At 41.0% G+C, this 9,851-nt stretch overlaps 1 long non-coding RNA gene across 1 annotated transcript; it reads left to right on the top strand.

The window, feature by feature from the left end:
• The first annotated feature begins 2,201 nt into the window (after positions 1–2,201).
• Positions 2,202–5,049, top strand: LOC144686468 (uncharacterized). The gene is made up of 3 exons (XR_013577933.1): positions 2,202–2,546; positions 3,045–3,067; positions 4,921–5,049. It is a non-coding gene; the product is annotated as an uncharacterized LOC144686468 (long non-coding RNA).
• Positions 5,050–9,851: the final 4,802 nt, after the last annotated feature.

Raw genomic sequence — 9,851 nt, 5'->3', positions numbered from 1 at the left:
AGAAACTTTTTCACACAACGAGTAGTTCGGGTCTGGAATGCACTGCCTGAAAGTGTGGTAGAGGCAGGTTCAATCAAGGCATTCAAGAGGCATTACATGATTATTTAAATAGAAGCAATGTGCAGAGTTATGGGGGGAAAAGCAGGAGAATGGCACTGAGTCATAATGCTCATTTGGAGAGCCAATGCAGACACAATGGGCTGAACTGCTGCCTCCTGCACTGTAACAATTCTGTGATTCTATGATATACCCGCCAATTGCTAATTGGGATTGGATAAACACGTTGGGGGTTCACTTATTAAGATTTGGCACATGAGAACAGTTATACACAGGCAAAAGCTTGAAGACATGTGTGTACACTCCACTCTGAGCAAAAGTGAAATTAAGAATTGATCATTTTTCTTCTGGTGATGTCATGCTGCTATCCCTTTTAAGGCATATTACAACAGAACTAGGGAGCGTAGTCTCAGGATAAGAGAGAGCTATTTTGAACTAAGATGAGGAGAAATTCCTTAAATTCCTTTAAGCAGGGGATGAATTCTCTATTCTGGAGGGTTATGGAAATAAATATATTCAAAACTTGAGATAGATATATCTTTGCACTCCAGGGTGATTAAGGGATGTGGGGATTAGACAGGAAAGTGGAGTTGAGGTCAAGGATCTGCTATGATTATATTAAATGGCGGAGCAGACTCAAGGGAGCCAATGATTTACTCCTGCTCCCCTATTTCTTATGTTTTCATCTCCACAGAAATAGGGCTGTCCTCAGCTGAGGAGCCTAGGGCTTATAACTCATAACTCAGGGACTCAGTCTTTGAAGGACCAATGATGTGAGGGCATCAAAATCTAAAAATGTACCAGTGGAGATATGGTTCAGAGGTATGGTGAGTGCCAGGAATATAACCTGTAGCACATATTGCAGGAATTTTGTTTTGACCTGCAGAACACCCCTGGACTAGAGGCAGTGACAGCCGAGGAAACTGGTGCAGTGTTAAGAAACCGAGAACGGTTTCAAGAGATAGTTGTTGCTTATGGAGTGGTAGCTATCAGTTAGGCCCATAACTTCCGTGCTTGAATGAACTTACACCTGCACCGAGATTCACATACCACATTGTGGCAATTTGTGATAATAAATCTGTAATAATACTGACATAAATGTCTCTAAGCATCAGAGAACAGATTCTTTGTGAATCTCAACATGAATGGCATTCAAAATGAACATTGCAAAAACATTTTCACATTAATTACTAATTAAACTCGTTGCAGCAAGCTCGTGTTGGTACTTAACAGCATTTCTGCTTCTCTCCAATCTCTCTATTTTTTTAATTCATTCACAGGATGTGGGCATCACTGGCTAGGCCGATTTTTACTTATCTGTAATTGCCCTTGTTCAGAGGACATTGCTGTGGGTCTGGAGTCACATGTAGGTGAACCAGATGGGACAGTGGTATCATGGTCATGGTCACCAGACTTTTCAAATTTCACCATCTACCGTGGTGGGATTGAACCCAGGTCCCCAGAGCATTACCCTGGGTATCTGGGATACTGATCCAGTGACAATACCACTCCTTCTGTACATAATTTGGCTCTTATTCAATTTATTTCCTTCTCCATTTTTTCCGTTTATTTTTCAATATTAAAAGTCTTGGTACAGGGGATACAGTGTCAGCACTATGAGGATCCCAGATGCCCGGTTATCCTCACCACAAAGTTATCAGCTCACACATCTAGCAATTTACAACACACACATTTTTTCGAGTGTGAGGAGTAAAAATCTAAAAATGAGGCATGACTATGCCCCACCCGACTCCAGCAAAGTTCAGGCATCAGCTTCACACATGTGCAGGGACTGGATGAGGCCTTAGTGAGAATGGATAGCGATGCTCACCAGCTCCCTCTGCAGTCACACGTGGGGCAATTACAGATAAGCAATAAATGGCCTAGCCAGTGATGCCAGAGAGACTGGAGAGAAGCAGAAATGCTGTTGAGTACCAACACTAGCTTACTGCAACGAGTTTAATTAGTAATTAATGTGGAAATATTTTTGCAAAGTTCATTTTGAACGCCATTCATGTTGAGATTCACGAAGAATCTGTTGACGCGAGTACAGAGTTTGGGCTGCGCGCGCAACCGGCGGTGGGTGGGACGGACTGTCTCTGCGCATGCGCCATGCCTGTATATCCGAACGAACCGAGCGCGCCTCCTTCTTTCGGTTCTGGGATTTTGAGGTGAGCGGATAGGGAGCAGCTGGAGCTCCGACAGAATCCGACTTGTATCAGCAGCTTAAACTAGCCATCAGTTCACACTAACCTTTACAATCTCTTTCTTTTACAGATCCTTGTTAACATGAGAGCTAAGGTAAGCGTCTTTAGCTGTTTAAGCATTTTTTAAATTCAGAGTGATGACTTTGGGCCTAGCTGTTGGGCTTTAACTGGCTCGCGAACGCATTCGGAGAGGAAGCGGATGGAACGTGGGCCACGGCGGCGCACGCGCCTCAGCTTGAATGGCACCAGCTTTCATTGAGGAGGCTCTGCCTGGGGTGAACGGTATGCAGAAAAATAACTGCAGGAACTTCTGAATTGGGTACTTTTCTGTATCGAAGTTCAGTCTCGCTGCTTAAATTGTTGCGTTTTCTAACCATCTATTCCACCTCTGACGATTATGTGCGAGAAAGATACTGTGGGGGCTGGGAATGTCGCATCTATTAAAGGTTGCAATTTCTGCCAATCATATGATCAATTTATACTAGCAGGAAATGCATTGCTTCCATTTTGCAAAAGCTCCCATTTGCAATTTTTGCCCATTGCAAGAAGTTCTGTTGTAAAGCCGCTCATCTAAAAGCGGGGTATAGCCCAATAAATTGGTGTAAGATAAAGCCCTTCCCGCTATATGATTTCTCCATAATTCCTTACAAGTTGTCATGAAAGCTAAGTGCGATTGTCAATTTGGGGAATATCAGTTGTATTGAAGGTTGTTGGTGACTATTACCCAGTTGGTCATTTAGTATAAGTTGTCAATTTCAATCTTTTCTGTTTTCTTTTCAGTGGCGGAAGAAGCGTATGCGCAGGTATGTGATGTGAATTAATAAGGAATTCATTCAGTGGAATGGTGTGCTGGAAAGATTTGTTTCAAGCAGTTGTTTATGCTTTTATTTCTTGTGGTTATAACTGCTGTCTAGTTACTGGTCACCTTCCTGCGTAATTCTGAATGTTTAGCAGCTGTGATGCCCTTTCTGATAGGTGGTTTACAGACTTATCAATCCAGCTAAATTCCTTTGTTAATAGATCTGTTAGTCTCAACTTGCATTCATAGCCTGGTGAACAAAATTATAAAACTAAGATTGTGTTGCACCATAGCAACTACAGTAGTCACTAAGGAACTGATTTGGAAGTGTTTTAGCAGCATGTAATGAAATAGGACAATCTGTTTGTCCTGGACAGTGACATTCCTCGGTGATGTTGGAGTGAAGGGGATATAAGGACAGATGGTGAAGAATTTTTAAAAACTGTTTATGGTGTAAGAAACTATTTCCTCTGGGGAGTCCAGAACAAAGGCGTATAACCTTAAAATTAGGTCCACCGTTTGAAGATGATGGTCAGGTGCACTTTATCAGACAAGGCAGTGGTAACCTAAGTGTACTTTTGAGGGGTGAGGGTATTGAGCCAGGGGGAGTAAATGGAGCTTGGAGATTAGTCATGGTCAGGTTTGAAGGGCTGCCCTCAAGCAGTGTTCTGTTCCTTTGTCAGTTGACTTGCTGCTCTTAATACCCAACTTGAGCGTACCCTTTTGAACAGGGGTTGTAACATCTGCCATCACTTGCAGCTTATGTTGAAATATTTGCTTTTGTTAGTTTTTACTTATGTACACTGACAGCACCCACCTCTGCCTTGCCATCCCCTCTCGACTCCATGTTGATAAATTATCAGATTGCTTATGTGCCATCCAGCACTGGAGGAAGAGAAATTTCCTCCAATTAACTATTGGGAAGACTGAAGCGTTGTTTTCAGCCATTGCCCAGAACTCTTGCCTAGCTAGTAACTCCATCCCCCTCCCCTCCCTGGTAACTGTCTGAGATTAAACCAATGTATTCATAACCTTGGCCTTGCATTTGGCCGTGAGGTGAGCTTCTGGCCTAATTCGCACCATCGCTCAAGCTGCTTATTTCCACCTCTCAACTTGGTCCCTGTCTTAGCTCGCCTGCTGCTGAAACCCTCTCTTGCCCTTGTTACCTCTGCACTTGAATATTCCACCACACTTATGGCTGTTTTTCCACATTCTACCCTGTATAAATTCAGTTTTCCAAAACTGTTGCCCCTTGCACCCTGTACTTGCTGACATACATTTGCTCCCAGTCAAGCAATTACTTTTTTTAAAAAAAAATTCTGACCCTTGTTTTCAGATCCCTCCAGGGCATTGTCCACCACCATCTCTTGTCTCTGTTGGCCCCATGGCACTCTGATTCAGTGATGCTCTAATTCTGGCCTCATGATGATCCCTGATTTTAATTGCACCTTTGATGACTGTGTCTTCAGCTTCCTTGGCTCTGGAATACCCTGCCCTCTACATCTCTCTTCCTTTTAGACACTTCTTAAAACCTTCTTCTGACCAAGCTTTTGATCATCTGACCTTGTGCCTCCTTAGTGGTTCAGTGTCCAATTTTGTTTAATGTTCCTAGAAGTGGCACGGAACTTTTCTAAATGTTGAAGTCACTGAATAAAGTTGTATGGCCCCCAGTTGCAACCAGGGTTATCTTTGATTATTCCTCTTGCTGTCTTTGAACTCCCAGTCTGCCATGAGAAGATGCTGCCTTAGCTTTTGCTCAGTACATTCTATTCTTGCTCCTTCACCCTCACAAATCAAAATTCCTGTTGTCTTTACCTATTTTTTCACCCCCCACTAATATTCTTAATCGTTTTGCAGGCTGAAGCGTAAAAGACGAAAGATGAGGCAGAGGTCCAGGTGAACAACTGCTGAAGATGCAGTACTGATCAGTCTTTGTTGAATCTTACATGGCAAATGGACTCTGCGCTTCTGTTTATACATCTTTTTCTAAGACCAACAATTTAGAGGCACTTCAGACGCTGGTCATGAGAAGATCTTGTACATTGGCCTGTTGTGGTACTGTGCCTTCATGTACAGTAGTTGCAAAATAAAATGTGAAAACTCATTTGTATCTTGCTTTATTTTCCCTATAAATAGGAAATGTGGAGCTCCAATGTAGGCATTGAGAATATACCAAATATTCCAGTGGTAAAGCAGTACATTAGTTGCTCAATTGTATTATCAATAGGTTTATGATTTCACATTTGTATGGTATATGCATTGTACTTTGACCAGTACTTTAGTTCCTTTTGTGACTGAAGGTTGGTAGATATTTAAATATACATGACTTAAGTGAGACCCTGCAGGTGTATTCTACTGAAATTAGTGGCTGTGGCCACTGATCATCCTCCCTGTGTATGTGTAATTATGAACATTTTGCAGTTTTGATGCACTTTCTAATGGGTTGGATTGCAGACTACCAATTCAGCTAAGTTCCTTTGTTTTCCCCTTGATCTGTTGGACAACACTGAGTTATACAGTACTACCTAAAATGAGTGACTGCAGTTATGAGGATCACTTGTAGAATCAGTTTTGTCCTAAATTGAAATAAGTAGTTACAATTTCTATTGCATTCATCTTAGTAACCACTGTGAACTGAAGTGACAGCCAGCATGACATAGGCAAGATATGCCACTATTGCATATTGAAGGGAGACATCCTTCCAATTATTCATGGGATCTAGGTCAAAGTTATTGGTTTTGTTTAAAACAGGATGGGTTTTTATTTCCATGATCATCAGTACATCTTTTGTTTATGATACAGAAATTTTACATAGATGTATGTTTGGTGATGATTTAAAGGGCTCTTTAGTGAGGTTTTTGTTATCCCCTGACAGAACAATGAGCCACATGATTAAATTTGCTAAAGTTACAATTCACTGTATTCAACTCAATCATGAGCATTTGTTGGACCAACCAGTTTGCACTTTCTTCTGAGATCCCAGGCTTGAAACATTAACTTCCTCCTCAACCAGCATTTAGTTGCACATTTTTTCTCTTGGCTTCCATTTGTTTATAATTGTGTTCCTTCATATCCTCCTCATCTCCACTTTTGTGACTTCCCTATGTATTGCTCTTTAACTTTATTTTTCACTCATTTCCTGCATTTTGTATTGCAATATCATTACATTCAAGTGGTGAATAGGTTTTTTTGCATTTGATGGGAGTAGTCTGTATTTTCCTGAAAAATTAACAGATTACAATAACTTTCTCAAGTGTTAAAAGATGGCGAGATGGGAAACTTGGTTCAACCCTGAAAATTTTCAGGGTGGAAACTTGTTTTCCTCCTAAAAAGACACATGTAATCATGAATTTGTGGCCTAATTTATTCAAACAAAATCCACAATATGCAGTTTTTGTCTAAATTGTTTTGATCAGTTTAAGGGGTACATCTATTGGTGGGTGGAAGCATGCGAGTTGCCTTTTTGGTACCATTTTCATTGGCAATGAGTGGATGCTTAATTTTTTTGTGGGTTGAGATGCACAACGTTTGTAAAACATTTTGAAAGTGATTGTAACTTTTTAAACTATTCTGTTATGTATCTCAATTGGGTGCCAATGGAGGTGTGGAGGTGATTTGTAGAGTAAAAACAGTGGTAGGTAAGCTGTTCAGGTTAGGCTTTGGCAAGGTTGGGGGAGAACATAAGAGCATAACTAGAGCAAGAGTAGGCAATTCAGCCCCTTGAGCCTGCCCTGTCATTCAATATTTCATTCCGTTACGAAATATCTCAAATTTATTCAGTGTCCAGGCATCCACTACACTCTTGAGGTAGTGAATTCCACAGATTCATGACCCTTTTAAAAAAAAAGTAATTCTTCATCTGATTTAAATCTTCTACCCTTTGGCCTAAAACTATGGCCTCTTGTTCTAGAATGCCCCAAGGGGAAGCATCTGCTCCACGTCTTTGTCTATCCTCTTTAGCATCTTATATACCTCAATTAGATCTCTTGTCATCCTTCTAAACTAGTGAGTATAGGCCTAAACTGCTCAATCTCTCATAAGACAAGCCCCACATGTCGAATCAGTCTAGTGAACCACCTGCTTCCAATGCAACTACATCCTCAAGGGGATCAAAACTGCACAGCACTCCAAGTGCATTCTCACCAATGCCTTGTATAGTTGCAACACTTTATTCCTTTAGCAATAAATGCCAAAATTTCATTTGCCGTCCTTATTACCTGTTATACCTGCATACTAGCTTTCAGCGATTTATGCACGAGGACACCCAGATACCTCCGCACTAAAGCATTCTGAAGTTTCCATTTAAATAATGTCGCCTTTCTATTTTTCCGACTAAAATGGATAACCCCTCACTTATCCACATTAAACTCCCATTTGCCAAATTTTGGCCCATTCACCTAACCTATCCATATCCATTTGTAAATTTCTTCATTGCAACTTACTTCCCCACCTATTTTAATGTCATCTGCAAATTTAGCTGTAGTACCTTCTATCCCTGAATCTAAGTCATTAATATAGATTGTAAATAGTTGGGGCCCAAGGACAGAACCCTGTGGCACCCCACTAGTTACAGTTTGCCATCCAGAAGTAGACCCATTTATCCCGACTCCCTGCTTTTTGTTGGTTAGCCAATCTTCTATCCAAGCTAATATATTACCCCTAACTCCGTGTGATCTTGTGTATTAATCTTGTGCGGCACCTTATCAAAGGCCTTCTGGAAGTTCAGATATACTACAGCTACAGGATCCCCATTATCCAATTTGCTTGTCACATCTTCAAAGAACTCTAGCAAATTAGTCAAACACGATTTACTCTTCATAAAACCATACTGACTCTGATGGATTGCATTTTGACTTTCCAAATGCCCTGTTACTTAATAATGGATTCCAACAATTTCCTAATGACAGATGTTAAACTAACTGGTCTATAGTTTCCTTCTTTCTGCCCCCCCCCCCCCCCACCCTTTTGAATAAGGGCATCATATTAGCATTTTAACATCCACTGGAACCTTTCCAGAATCCAGGGAATTTTGGAATATTATAGCCAATGCATCCACTATCTGTGCTGCCACTTTTAAGACCCTGAGATGTAGGCCATCAGGTCCTTAGGACTTGTCACCCTTTAATCCAAACAGTTTGCTCAGTACTTTTTCTCTAGTGATGGTCATTGTTCTAAGTTCCTCCTTCTCTATACCCTCTGTACTACCTGTTACTATTGGGGTGGTACTTGTGTCCTCCATTATGAAAACAGGCAAAATATTAAGTGTCTGCCATTTCTGTGTTTCCCCACTATTAACTCCCCAGCCTCATCCTCCAAGGGACCAACATTCACTTTAGCTACTCTCCTTTTTATATACCTGTAGAAGCTTTTGCTATCAGTTTTTACATTTTGTGCTAATTTTCTTTCATAGTTTACCTTTGCTCTTATTTTTTTAGTAACCGTTTGTTGATCTTTAACAGTTTCCCACTCTTCCAGCCTGCCACTCACCTTTGTAATTTGGTATGCCTTAGTTTTTGCCTTTATATTACCTTTAACTTCCTTGCTTAGCCATGGATGCTTTTTGCCCCTCTTCCCATCTTTCTTCCTCTTTTTGGAATATATTTTACTTGGGAGGAATTGAATATTTTCTTAAATATCTGCCATTGTTCATCAACTGTCCTATCTTGTAGTCTACTTGTCTAGTCCACTAGGGCCAACCTGCCCTCATGCCTATGTAGTTACCTTCTGCAACACTAGTGTGGGACTCAAGTTTTTCACTCAAACTGAACTTGAAATTCTAGCATGCTATGATCACTCTTCCCTAGAGGATCCTTTACAATGAGATAATTAATTAATCCCATCTAAATACACAAAACCAAGTCCAGGATAGCCTGGTTGGTTGGTTCCACAACATATTGCTCCAAGAAACAATGTCTAATACACTATGAACTCTCCCTTGAGGCTACCCATGCCAATTTGATTAGTCCAGTCTATATGCATATTAAAATTGCCCATGATTATTGCCGTGCCTTTCTTACATGCTCCCAGTATTTCCTGGTTTATACTGTGCCCTACTGCTGAACTACTGTTTGGGGACCTATAGATTACTCCCAGCAGGGACTTGTTTCCCTTGCTATTTCTTATTTCTACCCAGACTGACTATGTCTTGCTCTCCAGTGCCTATATCATTCCTCACTATAGCATTGATCTCTTCCTTTACTAACAAACCTACACCACCTCCTTTTCCTTCCTGCATATCCTTCTGAAACACAGTACCCTTGGATATTCAACTCACAAACCAGTTCTCCCTGTAACCAAGTCTCAGTAATCGTCACCAGTTCATACCTATTTATCTCAATTTGTGCTGTTGACTCATTAGTTTTATTCCGAATGCTGCGCACATTCGGATACAACGCCTTTAAGTTTGCCCTATTGTCAATTTTCCCTACTCTTATGATTCTTTGGTGCAATATGGCGTTCACACACTCTGTCCCTTCCTTTCACTTTTTGGTAACAGTCAGCCTCGTCACTCACCTGCACTCTTACCCTCTCCTTAAACTTTGATTTTTTATATTTCCATGCAACTGAACCTCCCCGCCCCGCCCCCCACTATTTAGTTTAAAGCCCTATCTACAACCCTAGTTATGCAATTCGCCAGGACACTGGTCCCAGCATGATTCAAGTGGAGCCCGTCCGAACAGAATATCTCCCTCTTTCCCTAGTACTGGTGCCCATGTCCCATGAATTTAAACCCATTTCTCCCACATCAATCTTTAAGCTATGCATTTACCTCTTTAATCTTATTGACC

This window comes from Cetorhinus maximus, chromosome 11, assembly GCF_964194155.1.
Source record: "Cetorhinus maximus chromosome 11, sCetMax3.hap1.1, whole genome shotgun sequence".
NCBI classification, from domain to species: Eukaryota; Metazoa; Chordata; class Chondrichthyes; order Lamniformes; family Cetorhinidae; genus Cetorhinus; species Cetorhinus maximus.
This window is presented reverse-complemented; position numbering and strand designations above follow the sequence as displayed.